The sequence below is a fragment of the Aegilops tauschii genome, chromosome 1, assembly GCF_002575655.3.
Source record: "Aegilops tauschii subsp. strangulata cultivar AL8/78 chromosome 1, Aet v6.0, whole genome shotgun sequence".
Taxonomy (NCBI): domain Eukaryota; kingdom Viridiplantae; phylum Streptophyta; class Magnoliopsida; order Poales; family Poaceae; genus Aegilops; species Aegilops tauschii.
The window spans coordinates 43,294,941-43,318,637 of record NC_053035.3 but is presented as its reverse complement, the minus strand read 5'-3'; the positions used below and the strand labels follow the sequence as shown (position 1 = coordinate 43,318,637).

The following is a 23,697-nucleotide window of genomic DNA, read 5'->3' as shown; positions in this document are numbered from 1 at the left end:
CACATCCCTCCACTGTTGTGGCTTCGCCGCCTCCGGGTCATTCCCTTCCTGGGTCTCGCCGTCGTCCATCGTGCTGGTGTTCTCGGCACGGGGTGGTCAACATTGTCAACAAACGACAACATCGGAAGAGGGATGTACATGGAGAGGCTGATAGTTGGGACCCACATGGTCCATGGCCGGACGCAAGCAAGTACCTCCTTATTATGCCAAAAAGAATGAATACTCTTGCTGACAGCTCAGACCCAACAGCTATATCTTCGCACGCAAGGAAGTGCCTCCTTATTACGCACAAAAAAATGAATACTCCCCTGCTAGCTGGGACCCACCATAGTGGGAGGCTGACTTGTGGGCCTACTAAGTTGACGCAGACGGAGGGCTTTGTCAACTTAGTCAACAAACAATTCTATCACCAGTGACCGTTGGATTGTTAACATCCAACGGTCGTCCTGCTTCTTCAACCTCTGATTTTCTTGCTACAGCCGTCCAAACCACCGCGTGCTCTTGCCTCTCGTGGCTGGCTATGCTGCCGTGGAGGCCTCACCACCCCCTACTACTCCCACCGCTGGCAAGGCCCTGCGGCGATGGCAGCCTCACACCGCAGTCGAACCAGTGAACCCTCGTACTCCTCTCCGCGTGGGCATCCACTGCCGCGTCTTCCCTGGCTCTGCGCCGTTCCCTTCCTAGGCCTCGCCGTCGTCCACCGCCTTGGTGTTCTCGGTGTGGCATGGTCAATGTGGTCAACGAACGACTTCATCGGAAGAGTAATGTACGTTGATAGGCTGACAGCTGGATCCATGGCCGCAGCAAGGAAGTGCCTCCTTATTACGCGGAAAATAATGATTCCTTCACCTGACAGCAGGGACCCACCAGACGGGCCACCGTATTTCACGAAAAAAGTTTCCCCGCTGACTGCTGGGACCCACCGGCTACATCTTCGCACACAAGGAAGTGCTTGACAGTCGGGACCCACCTGGTCGAAGCATACGTAGTGTTGTCATTCTGGTCGCGAACATGTACGTACATACGATCGGTCTGTCTGCAGGCTGCAGCGATGAACCGTGGCCGTGTAAGGAAGGGCACGTGTCATAGTAGAGGCGCGTACGTGTCGTAGTAGAGGCGCGCACGTAGCATATACACGTACGTACAACGGCCAGGGTGCAAGAAAGTAAATACGACCACGTACGAACATACGGGCAGGGTCTCGAACGCCTACTCGCGCATACGTACTGCCAGGTCTCGTGTACATGGCTGGGTCGGAACGGAGAAACTGTGTCGTCGTCGTGTTCATGGGGAAGCAACGGAATGCGTCGTGTTCATCAGGAGGCAACGGAACGCGAGCTGTTCATCGGGAGCCAACCGGCTTAGACGGAACAGCTGATGGAAACGAGGCCTGGCGTACCGCAGAACGGAGGAAACGGCCTTGTGTTCGACCGGCCACGATCGAAACGGGATCCTGTTCATCGGGAGGGGTCTGGCGTACCGCAAAATGGAGGAAACAGACTTCTCTTGGACCTCCTATGGTCGAAATGGGGTCCTGTTGATCGGGAGGGTTGTGGCGTACCGCAAAACGGAGGAAACAGACTTGTGTTGGAGCGCTACGGTCGAAACGGGGGTCCTGTTCATCGGGAGGGGTGTGGCGTACCGCAAAACGGGACTCCACGGGATACTGTTCATCTCCACCGTCGACTGCCTCCACGGGCTACTGTTCATCCACCGTCGACCTCCTCCAGCCTCCACCCGCGACTGTTCATCCACGGGCTCCTGTTCATCCAGCCTCCACCGCTCCTCCATCGGCTACTGTTCAAGCAGCCCTCTCCACGGGGTCCTGTTCAACCACCCCTCCACGGGCTACTGTTCATGCAGCCCTCCACCGGCTACTGTTCAACCAGCCCTCCACGGGGTCCTGTTCATCCAGCCCTCCGCGGGGTCCTGTTCATCCACCGACTCGATCGATCGGGGTCTTGTTCATCCAGCGGCAACGGCCTCTACTACCACGGGGTCCTGTTCATCCAACCCCCCACCGGGAACTGTTCATCCAACCCCCCCCCAACAACGCTCACTGTTCATCAAGGGAAGGAGGCAGTAGTGTTCGATCGGCTTCAGTTAGCAGCAGTAGCGAAGGAATCACTCGGGTTCAGTTAACAGCAAGGGATTGATCGGGGTTCAGTAACGTAACTAGTGCAATCACTCGGGTTCAGTTAGAGCCCAACGCCTTGCTCGATTTCAGTTAGAGCGCAACGCCTCGCACACACGCGCGTACGTGTACGAGAGAAACGCGCATCGCTCGGCCCCCGACCACCCACCGTAATCGGGAACTCCCCGATATTTTCCTCGCCCTCGCTTCTACCACGGTTTTCTCCGTCATGGATGACCCAAAGAATGTCATGCAGCTGCATCTCCGGCCTGCCCAGCATGAAAAGCCCATTTTCTGTCATGATTTTTTGTCATAGAAGTAGGAGCCCACCATATCTATGATGATACCGGGTTTTGTCACAATTATCGTCATAGAAGTGTCATAAGCATGACTGGAAAAAAATCGTTCGGCCCAAAATGTCACGGATGTGTCTTTTTTTTGTAGTGCTGGGGACGAAATAGGAGGAAAATGGGGGTACAAGGGTCTTTGAACCCAAAATGCGCGCTGGCATATTCGGACATGTCCGGGCACCCAGTGTAAATGTCCGGGCACCCATGGATGCCTGGGAAGAGGAGGCCGGGCACCTGGGGCTAAGGGGCCGGGCACCCGGGGTGCACCCAGGTGGGGGGTCCCAGCACCCGGGGGTGAAGGCCCGGGCACCCGGGGTGGTCAAGGGCACCGCGCCCCACTTGGCCGGCCAGTGCTGGCACCTGGGGGTGGATGGTGCGGGCACCCGGGGTGTCCAGAGAGCCTCTGGTGCTTCGTTTCTTGGAGCTCTTTCTTCCCCTCCTCGGTTGCTTGTGACTCCCTCCTAGCTTCCTCACGGTCATCTCCTTTGTACCTAAGAATGCATATTATTTCCATTTGAGGTAGAACCCAACTCTCATGTGAATCCGAATGAAGCTCGAAGAGGAAAGAGTTAACCTCGGTTTCGACGGCACGTGTGTGCTCTTGTCATTGGTTATGTTTGTGCTTGTGGTGGTGATGGTACGTCCATGGGGATGAGTGAGGGATGCTCCGCAACAATCGGTCAACCTACCAATTCTGGAAAATGCGGCTATTACAGTGGAATAGTTGACCACATCGGGAACCACTCCTTTTTCCAACATTTCTGTAAATATGAGCATAGCTTCATCCATCATTCCATGTTTAGCATACCCATGAATTAATATGTTGAAAACATGGCAGTCAGCTGCAATACCGTTGTTTTCCATTGAATTAAAGAGATCAATCATATAAGCAAAGCATCCTTCACTGGCATACCCATGAAGCAAAATACAGTACGAGACGACATTAGCTCTGTGGCCTTTGGCAGTCATGGAATAAAAAATTTCTGTAGCTTCTTTGCTTCTTCCATGCTTGCAAAGGGAAGTCATTAACGAGCTGCAAGTAACAATATCTGGCATGAGACCCCGGCTTGTCATTTCTCTGAACAATTTAGCAGCGTCTTTCCCCCGCCCTGATGTGGAATATCCATGGATCATGCAAGTATATGTCACTTTATCAGGTTGAGCACCATTAGCAACCATCTGCCGAAGGACTAGCTCTGCCTTGTCCATTGCTCTGGCTTTGCACAACGCATCAATAATCGAGCTATATGTCACCACATCAGGCATAATCCCTTGCTGCATCATTTCATGGAATAGATCGCATGCCTTGCCTATTTTTCCTCCCTTAAAGAAGCCATAGATGACCGTGCTATATGCCACCACATCAGGAACGCAACCACCTTTATCTTTTGCCATTGTCTGCAGCACGTCAAGCGCATGTTGGCTCATACTATTGTCGCATAAGCTCTTGAGAACAATGTTGTATGAGAAGGCATCAGGCACACAGCCAAGCAGCACGGGCATCCTACGAAGCAGCACGTTCACAGCCTCATCCAACTGTTTCGCGTAGCAAAGGCACTTGAGGAAGGTGTTGGCGACGATCCAGTCAGTCTTCAGGCCCGTCCTAAGGAGGCGAGCGAAGAAGGTGAGCCCTAGGTCCGGGCGATGCACGCGGCAGCAGCAGTTCATGAGGATGCCGTACGTGAAGATTGTGGGCGGTGCCACCCGCGCGCCGGCTTCATCCTGGCAGACACGGTTGAAGAGAGCGAGGGCGAGGGCGGGCCCATCTCTGCAGGCTCCTGAGGCGGGCGCACGGGCGAGGGCGGCAAGGAAGCCGTCCAGGGAGCGCCCGGGGACCGGGGTGGCCTGCCGCAGCAATTTGTCGAACAGGTGGTGTACGTCTTCCGGGCTGAGCTTCCCGGCTCGGACGCGCTCTGTGGCCGCGGACAAGGCGGCGTGGGGAGACCAGGAGCGCGAGGTGGAGGAGCAGAGGCGGCGGTGGAGGTGGAGCTGGATGCGGGACATCGGCGTGGTGGTGGTGCGGTACTGAACTACTGATGGAGGCGGAGGAGGGGAGCCGCAGAGGTAAAGCCGGAGGAATGGCGGAGACCAGACTCTGGCTAGGTGCAGGAGGGGGAGGGGCACACGCAGATGCGGATGCGGCGGCGCATCGGCGTCAGGAATGTCATAGAATTTTCATGCTCAACTCCTGCGTCATGCTTAATTATGATATGGGGTCTGCCTAGGACACATCTAGCCCCCACCCCCTCTTCCCTGTGCCTTTAGTGCACTGCCACCTAGCTTCTGACAGCGCCGCCGTTAGCCTCGACCATGCCTGAAACTCCGGCCGTCCCCCTAGTCGGTTCAACTAGCCAGTTGCTGACTGGGCTGACTTTTAACAGGTGGGCCCTCTGTCATTGGTCAAATACTGCTTTAACCTTGTCCACATCAGCATCTGGTCATGACAAACCAGCCAAGGGCATTTTTTGACCGGTATAGGAGGGGGGTAAAGGAGCAGAAAAAACATCAGGGGGTTATGTGAACTACCAAGTTTCTTCAGGATACACTAGTAGAAAAAGGGCCATTTGTCCCGGTTTGTAAGGGCCTTCTGTCCCGGTTTTGGAACCGGGACTAAAAGGTCGTTACTAATGCCCTTGGCCTTTAGTCCTGGTTCTTACACGAACCGGGACAGATGGGCCTCCACGTGGCCTCAGCGGCTAGCCCAGGCAGGGGGGCCTTTGGTCCCGGTTGGTGACACCAACCGAGACCAAAAGGCATCCACGCGTCAGCAGCTGGCTGAAGCTGAGGTTTTTTTTGAAAGGGGATGGTTTAGGGGTTTTGGGGGTTAATTTAGGTTGTTATTAGCTAGCTAATAGAGAGAAGTGTCCTCTCTTATATCTCCGTGCTTGGTTTACCAACGCTACTGCTATGCCTAAACATGGCTTAGATTGAAGTGAAGGCAACATGTGGTGCATGTCGAAAGTAATACTAATCCTAACTTTGATCAAGTTTGGATTGTACTACTTTCGACATGCACCACATGCATGTTGCCTTCACTTCAATCCAATCCATGTTCATTTCACCCGCTGATATATAATAACTCTTCATGCTCGCATCATGCATCATCATATATAATAACAAGTCCTACTAATCATCATCATACAACTTCTACTCGTTATTAATAACAAGTCATACGATCATCATCCTCATAGTCATCGAACCAACCCTACTTTAGTTGTTCTTAGCACATGATCATCGTAGGACCTAAATACCCTCTTTAGGGTAAAATAGCATAAAACAATATAGACCCTGACTCTCCATTATGGAGAATGGAGATCATCCTGTCTCCAATTCTTGCGCTTCGCTTCCTTTTGCTTCCAAGAACCTCCTTATGACTGTCCATACATTTTTTTCCATTTTTTGATTAGCATGTCACCACTTCTTTGAGAAATCCGGTATGGACAGTTGAGATTCTTAGGATGACCTGGATATATGTTCAAAACACGAAGGCTGCCATTCTGATACATCAAATGAGGCACACAATCCTCTGGGATTCTCTGTTAAAAAACATAGTAATAACTTCATAGCTAGCAATGATGTACTAGTTTTAGAAGTATGCAAAAGATGCACAGATGTCGTGATAGTAAAAAATCATACCAGGGTATCTCCATGGCAGTTGCCGTAGTTCAACACGTGCACTAGTGGCACGTATTAACCATAATGTTGAGGAGTTTGATTGTAGATATTGTAATTCTCAATATCAGTACAAAGTCCGACCAGATGATTTTTCTCCTGATAAGTTAATTCGGAGCCATCAGTGTAGTGGGTTTTTTCTACCATGTTCCGCACATTGTTTGAACAATCAAAATAAGCTGTCAATGGAAATAAGTTGTCAACTATTTTGAAATAAACAATATAAATTCGCTAATAACTATGTTTGAGAAACTCACATAGCAGTAGAATTGGAGGCGTATCAACAAGGACCCAAATGTCCATATTGTCTTGCTCGATTTCAGGATCACCAAGATCCATGGTGACAAGCATACCCTCATCAAAACCATACATCTTGCAAAGTGCTTTCTATTTTTGCAACCAAAATGGGTTACGCTCTCAGAATTGTACAGCTTTACTTCAAAATCCACACCATGATGGGTCCTTAGGTGAATTTTCTTTGTTTCGAAACTTTCATGGTCTTCAAAACCCATCCTCTCCAAGACATAGCGTCTTGCATGGCATGGGATAAGCTAGTCGAATTGTAAAAGATGAAAAGTACACGTTGAAATATTTGAAGTCGTGCTTAATTACAAAAAAATAACACTTGTCGTCGTTGCGTACCATTTCGACATCGAAGGTCTCCTCCAGCTTAATGTTGAAGCGCCGATCTTCGTCCAGGTGAGGCCTGTCGCACTGGCCTCGGTCGTCGTGGCACCAGTCGCACTCCCCCGGGAGACTTTCGTCGTCCGAGTACGACATTTCCTATGTTCATAATTCAAATATTAAACGTCTACAATTAAATATATGTACTAAAAAACCTAAGTTAGATCATTATTATTCATCACGGGTTGACTATCGGTCTGTCGAGTCTTTTCTTGAAAACTCTCAGCTCACGTGGTGTATACATTCGACCGTTTGTGATGGTCGCTCCTCCTTTCATCCCCGAGTGCATTACACCAAAATGTCTAGCACACGGGAATGAAGGAGAAGCGACCCCCACGACAACAGTCGGGATTCTTCGTCCTCTCGTATATATATGGTGGAACTCTCCCTCACTGATTCCTCTCTGACATTTGCGACCAACGGTGATGGTAGCTCCTCCTTTTGTTCCCGAGTGCATTACACCAAATTGTCTAGCACACGAGAACGAAGGAGAAGCTACCCCCAAGACAACAGTCGGGATTCTTCGTCCTCTCATACATGGTGGAGACTCAACAGACTTAAAGTCAACCCGAAATATCGTTTAATTATCTTTCTAAAACAGGTTCGTGGCTAGTCTCACCTCGAGGTCGGAGGGGGTCGGTGACGGGGACGACGGCGGGGATGATGGAGGGGGGCTCCTAGATTTCTGCGAAAACAAAAACCCTATAAGCTATCAACTAATCATATGCATACGCCTTGCATAGTGCTCTCCAATTTTAGCATTCAAAGTAGGAGTAGTTTTCCAATTTGAGCATTCAATAAGCAAAATCAAATCGCAAAATAAAGTAGTATTCAAATTAGGATGCATTCAATTATAAGCAAAACTACATCATCTCCATGCGTCCATACATCGTCGAATATTATCACTAATACACCTCGAATACTATCATACATATAGCATCGCTAGTACAGCTAGAACCGTAGCGCCCGACGGGTATCGGCGCGGGCGGTGGACACCCAAAGAGAAGGAACCATCACAGGATCATAGCTCCGGTGAGATCCCTGAAGAACCTGCCAGGTATTGTCAAACCTGCCCTCCAACGCAATCATGTAGCGACGGACGTGCTCGTCCTCCTCGCTGACACGGTGACGTACCACCTCCGCGGTGTCCGGAAGCCTCGGCACCGTCACTGGCCCACGCGACCGCCACCAAACAAGGATCGGGACAACGACGGGCTGGCTCCTCACCAACCAACGCCCCCCGGAAGGTAGCACCTCCCAAAACCAGCCCGGCGGAGCCAAGTCCCGGACATGGCCCCTCTGATCAAGCCGGCCTCCTCCGCCGAGTCGACGACGAGGATGCGGGATTGGCATCGTCGACGTCGATGCGGGAATAATTTCTTTAACTAAAAAAATAAACTAGTTCTATTAATTTTCTTGCTAAAAATAAACTACTTCTATAGTAAAATAAACTAGTTTTATTAAATCAACTAGTTCAACTACTAAGCACTTACTATAAATAGAATAAAGTAGTACTTACTAAAAATAAACTAGTTTAACTAGTTCTATTATTTTTCTAACTAATTCTATTAAACACTTTCTCTTCTTATTCTATGAACAAAATTACAACAGAAAAAAATCATAAAAATTCTATGAACAAAATTACAACAGAAAAAAATCATAAAAATTCTATGAAAAAATTGACATATTCTTTGCATATATATGAACACACAACCATTTCATTATTCAACAATAATATCACCAAAAGAATCTATGAACAGAAAAAATTCTAACTTTTGCATATTCATTTATGTACAAATTACAACAACTCAACTAACTACACATCTAAACTACACATCTAAATTAAGAAAATTCATATGAGGTCACTGCGCAAGGGGGCGGCGATCGACAAGGAGGCAGGGCACGGGGGCGACGGTGAGGGGCGCAGCGACGGGCGACGAGGAGGTAGGGGGCGGCGACGGCAACGGTGAGGGGCGCGGCGACGGGCGACGAGGAGGCAGGGGGCGCGGGGCGGCGACGGCGTCTGGGCGGCGCGGGACGGCGTCGGAGGCAGGGCGACGGCGAGGCGCAGAGGGGCAGCCTGGCGGCGGCGTCGGGGCGGGGAAGACGAACTGAATGAAAAATTTCACAAGTGGTAGTTATATAGACGAAGCATTGGTCCCGGTTCGTGACAGCAACCGGGACGAATGCGGCGTTTAGTCCCGGTTGGTGCCACCAACCGATACCAAAGGCCTCTTTTCAGCAGCCCAAAGGGCGGGAAGCGGCGGCCTTTGGTCCCAGTTGGTGGCACCAACCGGGACTAAAGGGTGGCATTGGTACCGGTTAGTGCCACGCACCGGTACCAATGCACCCATTTAGTCCCGGTTGGTGCCACCAACCGGGACCAAAGGCCTTGTGCTGCTGCGCCCGCGTCGAAAGTTTAGTTCCACCTCGCTAGTTGAGAGGGGTGCGCAGTGGTTTATAAGCCCCACTGCCGCACCCCTCTCGAGCTCCTCTCCATTGCAGGCTTATGGAACTAATTGTCACTGCTATGCCTGATGGGCCTACTGGGCCTTCTGCGGGCCTGAATCCTGGGCCATCTGTCGGGTGGTTGGTGCGACATATGCCAACGGGTGGCTTATCATTGTGGGTGCCAATAAAACATCGCCGGTGCCTAGAAACGGGATGAGGCGAAGACATGCACGCCGGCGAATCTTACCCAGGTTCGGGGCTCTCCGAGGAGATAACACCCCTAGTCCTGCTCTGCGGGGTCTCCGCATGATCACTAGACCAGGAAAGGTAGCTACAATCGCTCCTAGAGCTGTTTGGGTTCAAGGGAGAAGAAGAACAAGGCTAGTGCTAAGCTTAGAAGCCAACCCTTTGCATGGGTGCTCCGGGGGGTTTATATAGGCCTACCCCCCCGGGGTACAATGGTAATCCGGCTGGGCTCTGGTCCCAGCCGTCAGTGTCTACGTTCGCCGGCTTCTCCGCCGACTGGTGGGTCCCGCCAGCTGCCGGCTTCTTGGTCGACAGGCCGGCCCCACCGCCTAGGGTCTTGTCGGCGGCTGCTTACTGTAGCCTCGCCTCTGATGACGAGGGCTTTGTCGAGGTAAGCGTGGCTACAGTGGGCCGCCTCGGGGGGCTCTCACTGTAACCTTACCTCGTCTTGTCTCCTTAATGGGGCTCCTGCTTCGAGGAAGGGAGTAGCCGGCTTCCGGGGGCCGGCTACGCCCTTGGCCGACTGGGAGAGGCCGGGCCGCCTTCACGCCTCTCTCTGGCTGAAGGGGCCCGCCGCCGTGGGCCGTACGGGGGTCTGTCGTGGATGACGTTGAGGCTAGCATGGCTACAGTGCCGAGCCGCACGGGAGACGGCCATCCCGTACGGCCTCCTGTAGCCATGCCCGCCTCGGGCTTCGGGGGTAGTGGGCCGCACTGTGGCCACACCCCGTCTTGTCACCATTATGTGGGAGTAGCTTTGGTGGTTGTGGTCTCGGCCGGCTTCTTGGAGTCGGCGCTCTTTGAGGCCGGCTTCTTGGAGTCGGCCACCCCGCGGTTGTCTTGGGGAGGGAGGTCGCTTGAGGCTGGGCCGCCTTCCGTGAGTCAGCTTCAGAGGTAGCCGGCCAGGGAAGGGGGTCCAATGCTTGGAGCGTTGGGAGGCCCAAAGGCCTGAGAATTTTTCTGAAGAACCAGGGGTAGTCGGTTAGGCTACCCGTGGCCATTTACTCCGACAGTAGTCCCAGAAGCTGATTGGGCTTCGAGGTTGAGTAGGAGTTTGAGAAGCTCGATCAGCTTCCCATCTTAGCAAGCCGGCAGCTGGGAGCCGGCTTTGGTTAGGCGTGCCGCCTGGGTCGAAAACTTCCGAAGTCGGAGGGCAGGAGCCCGCAAGTGCGTGCATCGGGCCGCGGGCCGGCCACTGGCCGTTTGCGAACCACGTGGCCCCTCTTGGCCGGAAAGCCTGCCAGCCCACGCGCGCGATGGGACGTCGCCGCAGGGAGGGGGCCCGCCACGTCCGCGCCCTGGCCCTGGCGCAGATTGTCTGCATCCCGAAACCGCCCGCACGCCCTATCGCGGCAGTTTCGGCTCGCCTTTACGCGCAATAATCGCGAGGCGTGGGGGGAGTGGGTGCAGTTAATCCCACGACTCCCCCCACGTTCGTCCTCCCCGGCCTTGCCTCGCGAGGCTATAAGTAGGGGGAGGTGGAGGGCGGCAGGCCCTCGCACGCTCCTCCTACTTCCACCATCTTCTTCGCTCGTCGTTTCTTGCGTCAGCGCTTCGCCGCCGTGCTCTTCCACCACGCATACCTCCGCCGCCGTGCTCGTTTTCGCCATGCCTCCCGCCACGGAGCAGTATGGCGGGGATTGGGACGGCTCCAACGTCCATGATGATCACGTCGAGTTCCTCCGCAACACGCGGCGGCTGCCCAGCGCGGAAAAGGTGGAGGTCCGCCTCGCGCCGGCGAAGGAAATCATGCCGGAGCCGCAAGAGGGCGAGCGGGTGGTCTTCCGCTCGCACTTCTTGCGCGGCATCGGCCTTCCAGCGAGCGCCTTCTTTCGCTCCTGGCTCGAATTCTATCAGCTCCAGCCGCACCACCTCACCCCAAACGCGGTGGTGCTGCTGTCGGCCTTCGTCACCCTGTGCGAGGGCTACCTCGGCGTCCTCCCCACCCTCGAGCTCTGGGGGGAGTTCTTCCAGTCCAAGCTGGGCACGTGCATGCAGGGCGTGCCGACTCAGACTGGCGCCTTCATCGCGTCGTGAAGGTCGGTCGCCGACAACCCCTTCCCCGTCATCCCGCTGATCCAATCGGTGAAGAAGTGGCAGAAGTCGTACTTCTACGTGCGGAACATCGCTCCACGGGGCGACTACATCAACCTGCCGGCTTACGTAGCCGGCCCACCGGCGGGCAGGCGGCCCCAGTGGTCCTTCCGGGCCGTGACTCTGACGCCGGCCGGGTCCGCAGCCGTCGCCCGAGTGCGAGTGATGACCCAGTCGGAGGGCTTGACGGGGGCCGACCTTCTGGCCGCCTTCGTCACGCGCCAGTTCTTCCGCTCCAGAGCCGTCCTCATCTGATCTGTCAGATGAGCGGCCAGCTCGATCCGAGCCGGATGTGCACCAAGGACATGCCGCACGAGGAGGTCGCCTTTATGGTGAACTACCTTGCGAACTGCAAACTCTCCGTAGAGTGGCAGTTCGGCAAGGAGCCATACAGCCGAGCCAATCCACCGCCTACGGTATGTTCTCCTTGTTTCTCCTTTTTCTCTTATCTTTGTTGCCGAATTCCTCTTGGCCGACTCTAACTTAGTTGGCTTGTTTTTCGACAGAGCCCTCTCCTTCGGCCGGCCGGCGGGTCAGACACGGAGCGTCAATTCGTCCCCGACCGGACGGAACACGATCTGGAGGACCCCGACTTGGGGGCGGCCAGCATGGACGACAACATCGAGCCGGGTGGCGGCCAAGCCGGCGGCGAAGCAGGCGGCTCCGGGCTCGGAGTCACCTTCGATGACTGGCCAAACGACGATGAGGCCGAAGTCGCCCCGCGCCGCCAGCCGGCTTCTGGACGCGGCGCGGGTTCCTCCGCTGCACCGCCTGCTCGAGGCGGAGGGCAGAAGCGTCGCGCCGCCCAGGGTTTGTTCGGCAGTCGGTCGAAGAAACCCAGGGGCGGGGCGGCAGCAACCAGGCGGGAGGAGGCGGCCGCGAAGGCGGCTCGCTTCCGCAAGACGGTGAAGCAACCGCAGACCGTGTTGGCGTAAGTTCGCAATTTTCTTTGTATACTCTTTTTTCTTTCTTTTCTCTGGTGGTTATTGAGCCCTTGTCTTTTTCTCCAATGATTAGAGCTCCACTGTTGCTTGAGCGGGCGGCTGCCGCCTCCGTCGTCGAGTCGCCGAGGGGGTCTGGGAGCACCACTCGCCGTGTGGACCCCCGGGCCGACCTTCAGGAGGCGACAGAACGGAACGCGCGGGAGGCGCGGGTGGAACGGGAGGCGCGAGAGGCGGAGGCACGGAAGGCGGCTGCCGCCCAGGCGGCGCTGGAGGAGGAGGCGGCGAAGGTGCTTGCCGACGCTGCTGCCAGGGCCCAAGCGGAGGCTGCAGCTGCAGAAGCAGTGGGGGAGGTCCTGATGGTCACCCCTCTGCGCGTTGCGGCGCCGAGGTCCGTGGAGCCCTCGCCAGAAGGAGCCAGCGGCGACCAGCCAGGGCTGGGGAGAGACGACGACGTCATCATCTTGGAGAGGGTGCCGGTGCCGACCCCGCCAACTGGGGCGGCTCAAGGCGGCCGGCCTGATCAGCCGCCTACACAGTCGGCGGGGGGCGAGGCGGCCGCGAGGACTGAGATGGCGGTCCGGATGCCGTCGAGCCGGCGCGCGGGGAAGGCCGCGTCGGAGCCACAGCCGGCCATGGGCTCTAGCTCGTCGGCCCAGGATGCGGAGGCGGCCAGCGCAACCTCAGGGTGGACGCCAGGCGGAGGGACGGCCGTGATGAACGTGGCTGCGCAGGATGTCCGGACCCGGCTCCAGGGCCAAGCCGCGGCGCTGAGGCAGTTCACCGATGAGTTTCTCGCGACACGGGCGGCCATCCGGGTTAGTCTTCCCATCTGGCTTCTCTTGATCTTGATTTCTTCCATGGGGGCGCGTCAGCGCACCCACTGGGTGTAGTCCCCGAGTTCCGAGTCGGCTGCTGAGCAGGCGGCTTGGAACTTCTTGAAGGATTTGTCTTTGCTATTCTTGTTCTTACTCCGATCTTCTGTCTATCTTGCAGGACTACCACAATCTTCGTGCGGCCGCCTTCAACTCCCAGACTCGGGAGCTGACCCAGAAGACCGCCGACCTTACTGAGAGCCGAGGTACGTGCTTAGTTCTTTGTCTCATGTGGGGGCGCGTCAGCGCACCCACTGGGTGTAGTCCCCGAGATTCGGGCCAACTGCTGAGCAGTCGGGTCGGATCTTCCTTGACGACTTCTTATTACTGTTCTTTCTTCTTCTGCCGCCTCTGCAGCGGCCAACGCCAGTCTGAGGGCACAGCTGGGGGAGTCCCAGACTGCCCTTCGTGCCAAGGACGCCGAGCTCGCCGCCTTGGTGCAGGAACGCGACCGCCTGGCCAAGAAGTTGGCCGACCAGGAGGAAGGCCACAAGGCGGCTCTGAAGGCTGTGCAGGACCGCGAAGCCACTCTCCAGGCCGAGTACGAGACGGAGGCGGCTGGCTGGGCTGAGGCCAGGCAGACTCTGATCTCTGGCTATGGCCAGATCGAAGATCTGGTTGACGGTAAGCCGCCTACCTCTTTGTCCTTTCTTGTCATCTGCCACTTTGGCTTGTTTTCTGATTTTGGTGTTCTTTTCTTCCTTTCTTCTTCTTTCTTGCGCAGAGTATTTCCCTGGCTATTCTACTGCCGCCAACCAGACCATCGAGGCCCATCGCCAAGTGCGAAGGCAGGCTGGCTTTGAGATCTCGCCAACCGCCGGCCGCTCGCTGGAGGAACAGCTCCTGGCGATCCAGGCCCGCATCCAGCCGGCTCACCGGCTGCTCCGCCGGCTTCAGCGTGCCGGGGCGCAAGTCTTGGCCGCCCTCTGGCCCGGCCAAGTGGTTCCTCGCACCCCCAGTCGGACTGCCGACTAGCTGGAGGTGGCAGTCGGCCGCTTCGAAGCTTGGAAGGCCTCGGCGGCTCGCTCCGGTGCCAGGCGGGCGCTGGAGTTCGTCAAGGCCTGGTATCCCGGCCTGAGCCTGGACCAGCTGGCTACCTGGCGGCAGCAAGCCGACACGGAGCTGGAGCCGGTGCGGCCGGCCATCATCCGGCGGGCTTCGGCGATCGCCGACTACACCGACACCAGCGTCTTCGCCCCCGAGGTGGACGACAACGGTGTCGCCCAGCCGGAGGAGTGGTTCAGTCTGAACCCGGCGGACGGCGAAGACTCGGCGGAGGAGATCGACTCCAGCGACGAGGGTGAAGAAGAGGAGGAGGAGGGTGAAGACGCCGAGCCGGCTGGTGGAGCAGCCGGCCAGCCTCAGCCTGACCGCACCTCCAGCACTACGTCGCGCGCGAGTGCGTCGCCTGCCGTGGGTGGTGATCAAGCCGAGACTCGCTAGGCGGCCACTCCTTCAGCCGGCGAGGCCGCCTTCACCGACCAGCTCGGCCTCCGCACCGCGCCTAAGACTGCCGTCTTTTATTTTCCTGTCTTGTTACTTTTGGAACAATGTTTGGTTAAGTCTGCACAATTCCACCCACTGGGTGTATTCGAACTTATGTATGTTGCCAGCCTGTTGGGGGCTTATTATGTATATATAACTTATGCATTTGGCCTTTCCTTGTACTTTTGCTTTTTGTCCTTCTGCTGTTTCCTTTGCCGCCCTCCCTTGGTTGCCGCCTCCCCAGTCCAACAGTTGCTCTGCAATCTGTAGCTGGAGGAGTGCTTGGCCAATTGGGGGGGGAAGTACTTTAGCTTTGCTGGACTAAAGCTAAGTGTTTAGGAAGCCGGCCAGCCGGCTGTTTTGACAGCTGGCAGGCATGTTTGGAGGCCGTCTTTTTGCTATATAGGTTCGTTGTTCCTTAGCCATTTTTCATGTGGGCATCCTTTCTGCCTTGCCTCTTGTTAGTCGGACAGTCGGTTCTTCGAGCTGCGACTTTCAACAAGAGAGGACTCGGGAGCCGGCACACTACTTTTCTGACTTCAGGTAGAACTTTTAATATAGCTCAAGGCGGCCAGTCCCCGGGCCGACTGGTCGAACCCGGTGCCAGACAAGAATTCAAATGTAATAATACATTCATGGATTTGTCATTCATAGATAAACAAAGGCAGTCCCCGAGTACTGTTCGGGGGGGCTGTTGGTTTGTACTTAATACAAGAAGGGTAGCATGATACATACTGCTTTCAACTGTAAAATCGTCTCAGGAGGTTTGCGTTGCATGGTCGCTCCGACTCCTTGCCGGAGTCGTCTCTCTTGCGTGCTCTTGGTTTTTGCGCGTCGATCAAGTAGTAGGAGTCGTTGCCGAGTGCCTTGCTGACGACGAAGGGGCCTTCCCAAGGGGCCGAGAGCTTGTGCTGGCCGGCTGTTCGCTGGATCAGCCGGAGCACAAGGTCGCCCTCTTGGAAAGATCTTGGCTTGACCTTGCGGTTGTAGTAGCGGCGCAGCCCTTGCTGGTAGATGGCGGACCGGCTGAGTGCCAACAGCCGGCCTTCTTCCAGGAGGTCGACGCCGTCTTCTCTTGCTTCCTTGGCCTCCTCCTCCCTGTACATGGTGATCCGAGGCGAGTCGAACTCGATGTCTGTTGGGATGACAGCCTCGGCACCGTACATGAGGAAAAATGGAGTGAAGCCGGTTGACTTGTTGGGTGTAGTGCGCAGACTCCATAGGACAGCCGGCAGCTCCTCGAGCCAGCAGCCGGCCGATCGCTCCAGTGGTACAACTAGTCGAGGCTTGATGCCGGAGAGGATGAGTCCATTTGCTCGCTCGACCTGGCCGTTTGACTGCGGGTGGGCAACGGACGCTAGGTCCAGTCGGATGCCCCGCGTCATGCAGAAATGTGCCAGTGCTCCCTTGGCGAAGTTCGTGCTGTTGTCGGTGATGATGCTGTGCGGCACGCTGTGCCGAGTGGTGATGTCGGTGATGAATGTCACGGCAGTCGGCCCGTTCAGCTTCTTGATTAGCTTTGCTTCGATCCACCTTGTGAACTTGTCCACAGCGACCAGTAGATGTGTCAAGCCGCCGCGGGCTGTCTTGAAAGGGCCCACCATGTCCAGTCCCCAGACGGCGAAAGGCCAGGTGAGGGGAATGGTCTTGAGGGAAGAAGCCGGCAAGTGTTGCTTGGAACTAAAAACTTGGCATCCTCTGCAGCTCTTGACTATTTCTTTAGCATCCTCCAAGGCAGTCGGCCAGAAGAAACCATGGCGGAAAGCCTTGGCCACGAGTGATCTTGAGGCTGCGTGGTGGCCGCATTCGCCTTGGTGGATGTCTTTGAGGATTGCCACTCCTTTTTCTGGCTCGACACAACGCTGGAAGACTCTAGTGACGCTGCGCTTCACCAGCTCTCTGTTGATTATTGTGTATGCTGCGGCTTGTCGTTGCACTAGTCTGGCTGAGATCTCATCAGCCGGCAGCTCTCTGCTGACTAGGAACTTGAGGATGGTCTGGGCCCATGACGGAGCTGTGACTTCTTCTTCTGTTAATGTGGCCACCATGACTCGGGTGGGTGGGTTGGGTGGCGTTGAATTGGAGTCGGCCACCACTTCTTGTGTCGTAGCAGTCCCCGGGCCGACTGCTGCAGTCCCCGGGCCGGGTTCTGAAGTCCCCGTGCCGCCTGCGGGGTTTCTCCAGTCGGATCCGGCTGTATCTGGCGCAGGCGGTACGAAGATGGAATCCGACTCTGGAGACGGCTTGATGGATGGCTTGAGGAGGCGCTGGAGGGAGACGCCAGTCAGTATGGCTTGTCGGGTGGAGCCGATCCGTGCTAGGGCATCTGTTGGTCGTTGTCAGCCCTTGGCACGTGAAGGAACTCGCACCCTTCAAAGTATCCGCTTATCTACTGGACGAGGAATCGATAGCTCGCCATGTTCACGTCTCTGGCATCCCAGTCGCCAGATGATTGCTGGACTACCAAGTCTGAGTCGCCGTAGCACAAGATCCGGCGTATGCCAAGTTCTTTGGCTAGACGGTGCCCATGTACGAGCGCCTCGTACTCGGCCACGTTGTTGGAGGCGGCGAAGTGGATCTGCAGCGTGTACTTGAGCTTGTCGCCTTTGGGAGAGGTGAGGACGATGCCGGCTCCCAAGCCGGTGCGCATCTTGGACCCGTCAAAGTGCATCCGCCAATGGGTAGAGTCGGGAGCCGGCGGTAGGTACTGGGTCTCGGCCCAGTCGACGAGGAAGTCGGCCAATGCTTGCGACTTGATGGCGGTGCGGGGTTGATAGAAGATTGTGTAGGGCGCCAATGCAATGGCCCATTTAGCCACCCGGCCGGATGCATCCCGGCTGCCTATGATCTCGGCGAGCGGGGCAGTGCACACGACCGTGATGGGGTGCTCTTGGAAGTAGGGCTTCAGTTTCTTGGCAGCGAAGTACACCCCATAGCACATCTTCTAGTAGTGCGGGTAGTTTTGCTTAGAGCTGGATAGCACTTCGCTGAGATAGTACACCGGCCTCTGGACTAGCTGGGCTCAGCCTTCCTCCGGGCGCTGGACCACAACAACAGTGCCGACGACTCGGCTAGTCACGGCGATGTAAAGGAGCATGGGCTCCTTCTCAGTCGGCGCAGCCAGGACAGGCGGAGTGGTCAGCATTTTATTCAACTCATGGAAGGCTTGGTCGGCTTGATCATTCCACTCGAACTGAGTGGACTTCTTCATGAGCCGGTACAGGGGGAGAGCCTTCTCTCCTAGTCGGCTGATAAAACGATTCAGGGAGGCTAAACAGCCAGTGAACTTCTGCACATCTCGCGGCTTGGTGGGAATCTCCATCCTCTCGATGGCCTTGATCTTGACAGGGTTGCATTCGATGCCGCGTTCGGAGACCAGGAAGCCTAGCAGCTGGCCCACTGGCACTCCGAACACGCACTTCTCGGGGTTGAGCTTGATTTGGAATCGGCGCAAGTAGGCGAATGTTTCTTTCAGGTTTTCCAGCAAGGTACCGCGCTTCTCTGTCTTCACCACAATGTCGTCTACATAGACGTGGGCATTTCTGCCGAGTTGTTTCAAGAGGCATTTCTGCATGCAACGCTGAAAAGTGGCACCGGCATTCCTCAAGCCGAATGTCATAGTCAGGTAGCAGAAAGCTCCAAAGGATGTGATGAAGGCAGTCTTCAGGCGGTCAGCTGGGTCCAACTTGATCTGATGGTACCCTGAGTACGCATCCAAAAAACTTAACAGCTCGCATCCGGCTGTGAAGTCTATTACTTGGTCAATCCGTGGCAGAGAAAACGGATCCTTTGGGCAGGCCTTGTTCAAACTGGTGTAGTCTATACACATTCGCCACTTGTTATTCTTCTTCAGAACCAGAACTGGGTTGGCAAGCCATTCTGGAAAGAACACTTCCATGATAAAGCCAGCGGCAAGGAGCCGGGCTATCTCTTCTCCTACGATTCTTCGCTTTTCTTCGGACAGTCGGCGGAGGGGTTGCTTCACCGGCTTCGCGTCGGCTCGGACATGTAATTTGTGCTCGGCGAAATCCTTCGGGACACCCGGCATGTCCTTTGGGGACCATGCAAAGATGTCTCGATTCTCACGGAGGAAGTCCACAAGCTCGCCTTCCTATTTACTGTCCAAGTTCGCCCCAATGACAGCGAACCTCTCCGGGTTCTCCGGGTCCAGAGGTATCTTCTTGGTCTCTTTGGCAGGCTGGAAGGAGCCCTGCGCATCACAATCCTTGGGGTTGGGGGACAGGGCCGGCTGCTTGCCGGCCATGGCCACAACCAGTTCCAACATCTTCTTCTCTTCTGCCACCACGAGGGACTCGGCCAGCCGGCTACTGGCCATGGCGCACTCGATGGACTTATTGTAGTCGGCGGCTACCGTGATGATCCCCTTCGGGCTCGGCATCTTCATCTTCAGGTAGGCGTAGTGTGGCACAGCCATGAACTTGGCCAGAGCAGGTCGGCCAAGCAGTGCATGATAGGGGCTTTCCAAATCCACTACCTCGAACCATATTGCTTCTCGGCGGAAATGATCTTTGTCTCCGAAGAGAACATCCATTTTGATCTTGCCGATTGGGGAGCAAGACAGGCCGGGGACGATACCATGGAAGACGGTGCGGCTCGGCATGAGCTGCTTTGCTTTGATGTTCAGCTTCTCCATGGTATCGCGGTACAGTATGTTGATACTGCTTCCGCCGTCTATCAGGACGCGGGAAAATCTGGCAGCTCGCCTCTCCGTCGCGAGGGTGACGTCCAAGACCATCGCATAGGAGCCAGGAGATGGCATCGCCTCTGGGTGGTCGGCCTGGCTCCAACTGATCGGCTTCTCCGACCAGTGCATGAACTCGGGGTGCTGGAGGCGACTGCATTCACTTCTTGATGCTGTCGGCATCGGCTGCGCTTGTCGTCGGCTTGACTGGTGAAGACGACGTAGGCGGCGTGCTCTTCGGGGAATTCGTCTTGGATGGCGCCGACTGCTGGCCGAGCCGCCGGCTGCTAGGGTGCTGGAGGCGGCGGGCCGGGAGGCGCAGGCGGCAACATCCCCTCGCCCTTGGTGATGCGGGTGAGCCAATGGCATTTCCGGGTTGTGTGGTTGGACGGCTTCGCGCCGCTGTGGAATTTGCAGGGGGCATCAAGAGCCTGTTCGTAGGAGAAGGCCGGCTGCCAAGGCGGCCGGCCGCCCTTCTTCTTGGGAGCGGGTCGTTCTTCGGGCTGCTCATCTTCAACGGTGGCCACCTGCCGACTGGAGGAAGTCGGCATGGGGGCCTTGCGCTTGTGGTCGTTCTGGTAGGGGCGCCGGTTAGGGTCGCCAGCCGGCGTCTTGGGAGCCGGAGCAATCACCTTCCCTGAGGCGTCTACTCGAAGCTCGGTCTTCATTGAGGAGTCGGCGGTGGCGTACTTGTCGGCGATGACCAGCAACTCATCGAGGGTAGCCGGCTCGTCGCAGAGGAGTCGGTGCTTGAGGAGGGTGCCCTCTCGGCACCCGGCGGTGAAGTACTCGATGGTCTGGACCTCATGCACTCCCTCGCAGGAGTTGCGGAGCTCGGCCCATCGCGTGAGGTAGTCGCAGGTCAACTCGTTGGGCCCTTGGACGCAAAGGGAGAGCTGGCGAGGCTTGGGAGGCCGCTTGTAGGTGCTGGTGAAGTTGCGGACAAAGACTTCCGTGAAGTCCAACCAGCTGTTGATGCTGTAAGGCTTGAGGCTGTTGAGCCATGTGCGCGCCGTGCCTTGCAGCATGAGGGGGACGTACTTCACGGCGACGCGCCGATTGCCGTTGGCTATGCTGACGGCCGTGGAGTAGTCGATGAGCCAATCTTCCGGCTTCACTGAGCCGTTATACTTGGGCGTGTCTCTGGGGAGCGAGAACCCTTTGGGGAAGGGCTCGTCGCGGATGCGGGGGCCAAAGCATGGCGGGCCGACATCGTCTTCTTCTTCTAATGCCAAGGATCGAGCAAGGCGGTCGATCCTGTGGCGGGCGTCGTTCTCGCCGACTCCTTCTCGGCGGCCGAGTCGGTCGCCAAGAGTCGGGTGTGTGATAGGCGGCGGAGTAAGGCGTCTTTCTCTTCGAGGCGGGGGAGGAGGCAGATTTTCTTGGTGCTCTACTGCTCGAGGGCGGCCCTCCGCGTCGTGCTCGATGGTGATACGAGTCCGGCTGCGGCCGGCAGCCGGCTCCTTGTCTTTCTTCTGGCGCGCGCCGCTCGCAGTCGGCGAGCGGGACGTCGCGGCGTGCTCCCGGCGCGGGGGATGACTATCGGCACGGGCGCCGGCTTCGTGCCGTTCTGCAGCCGCGTCGATCAGCTGCTGGATCCGTCTTGTCATGTAGGGGAGCTCATCGGCTCCCAGCCCATTGAGCTCTTCTGCGGCCGCCTGGGCGGCTCGCAAATTCTCGAGCGGGCTGGCGTAGACGGGGCGATCTGCCCCCAGCATGCTGGCGACGGCCGCGCCGCGCTTCTGGACGAAGCCGGCTCGGCTCGGGCCGCTAGGCGGCGGCGTACCGAAGGCGGCGCGGTCGACTTCGCGCTGGTGGGCCTCGGTGAGGCGTCTCATGGAGGCTATCTTCTGTCCCTCCGCGATGAGGGCGAGGCGGCGTGCCTCCAGGGTCTTGGCGTCGGCATCGGCCGGGATGGGGACGGAGAGGTCGCGCATCGCCGCTTGCAGGGCGTCGTGGGCGTTCTCGCCCGAGTTGGCGACGTGGCTAATGACCAGCACTTCGGTGACAGCGCTGCTGCCGCTGTCAGCTCGAGGGAGGGGGTCGTCGAAGACCACCACGTCGGAGGGGTAGGCGTCAAGCGATGCGGTGTCGGAGTCGACAAGCATCGGGTCGGTGGAGCCGACCGACTCCACATCTGCAGCAGGCTCGCTGGAGACGTGAAGCTGGTCGAGGAGGCTGACGAGACGGCTCTCGGGGTAGCCCGTGCCTGCGTCGGACGCAGGCTCGTCGGAGATGCGAGTCTCGTCGAGCAAATCGGCGAGGCATCTCGCAGCGCAGGCGTCGTCGACGCCTTGCAGCGCGTCGAGGCAAACGCCATCGGGCGCCGCAGGCTGGCTGCGCTCGCGGGGGAGGAAGAGGGTTCCCGTCCAGAATAGGTCTCCGGACGACGGTGCACCTGGCCCCACGGTGGGCGCCAAATGTCGGGTGGTTGGTGCGACATATGCCAACGGGTGGCTTATCATTGTGGGTGCCAATAAAACATCGCCGGTGCCTGGAAACGGGATGAGGCGAAGACATGCACGCCGGCGAATCTTACCCAGGTTCGGGGCTCTCCGAGGAGATAACACCCCTAGTCCTGCTCTGCGGGGTCTCCGCATGATCACTAGACCAGGAAAGGTAGCTACAATCGCTCCTAGAGCTGTTTGGGTTCAAGGGAGAAGAAGAACAAGGCTAGCTCTTACTTCTCTCTATCTATGGTGTGTGTGCTAAGCTTAGAAGCCAACCCTTTGCATGGGTGCTCCGGGGGGTTTATATAGGCCTACCCCCCGGGGGTACAATGGTAATCCAGCTGGGCTCTGGTCCCAGCCGTGAGTGTCTACGTTCGCCGGCTTCTTCGCCGGCTGTTGGGCCCCGCCGACTGGTGGGTCCCGCCGGCTGCCGGCTTCTTGGTCGACAGGCCGGCCCCACCGCCTAGGGTCTTGTCGGCGGCTGCTTACTGTAGCCTCGCCTCTGATGACGAGTGCTTTGTCGAGGTAAGCGTGGCTACAGTGGGCCGTCTCAGGGGCTCTCACTTTAACCTTACCTCGTCTTGTCTCCTTAATGGGGCTCCTGCTTCGAGGAAGGGAGTAGCCGGCTTCCGGGGGCCGGCTACGCCCTTGGCCGACTAGGAGAGGCCGGGCCGCCTTCACGCCTCTCTCTGGCTGAAGGGGCCCGCCGCCCGTGGGCCGTACGGGGGTCTGTCGTGGATGACGTTGAGGCTAGCATGGCTACAGTGTTGAGCCGCACGGGAGACGGCCGTCCCGTACGGCCTCCTGTAGCCATGCCCGCCTCGGGCTTCGGGGGTAGTGGGCCGCACTGTGGCCACACCCCGTCTTGTCACCGTTATGTGGGAGTAGTTTTGGTGGTTGTGGTCTTGGCCGGCTTCTTGGAGTCGGCGCTCTTTGAGGCCGGCTTCTTGGAGTCGGCCACCCCGCGGTTGTCTTGGGGAGGGAGGTCGCTTGAGGCTGGGCCGCCTTCCGTGAGTCAGCTTCAGAGGTAGCCGGCCAGGGAAGGGGGTCCAATGCTTGGAGCGTTGGGAGGCCCAAAGGCCTGAGAATTTTTCTGAAGAACCAGGGGTAGTCGGTTAGGCTACCCGTGGCCATTTACTCCGACACCATCAATGGGTTTCTAGTCGTATTCAGGCCGTGGTGGCCCAGTAGGTGGCATATTTTTTATTTTTTGCCTGTTTTTTGTTTTCTTTTTTGCTTTATTTATTTTGTTTTGTTTCTACTTACAACAAAAAACTTATTTATTTTATTTTATTTCTAATTACTTATTTTTTTACTTTATGATAATTCTTTTTGCTATAATGTTTTGAACAAAAAATACTTTGATAATTTTAGTTTCATCAATTTTATTTATGTTATTAAAGTTTATTTTATTTTGTTTCTACTTATATATTTTATTAAAGTTTATATTATTTTGTTTCTAATTACTTATTTATTTTATTTGTTATTTTTCACGCACCATTTTTCATGCATTTACTGATTATTTTGAGCTATAAGACCCTAAAATTGAAAAGCATTTCAAATAAAATCTGAAATGGTTGAAACTTGGCATGGTATCATCATTTCATCCACATA

General features: G+C 56.4%; 1 pseudogene; it reads right to left on the bottom strand.

The window, feature by feature from the left end:
- LOC109734501 (uncharacterized) overlaps positions 1–23,697 on the bottom strand; it is a 197,000-nt pseudogene that overhangs the window by 163,622 nt on the left and 9,681 nt on the right.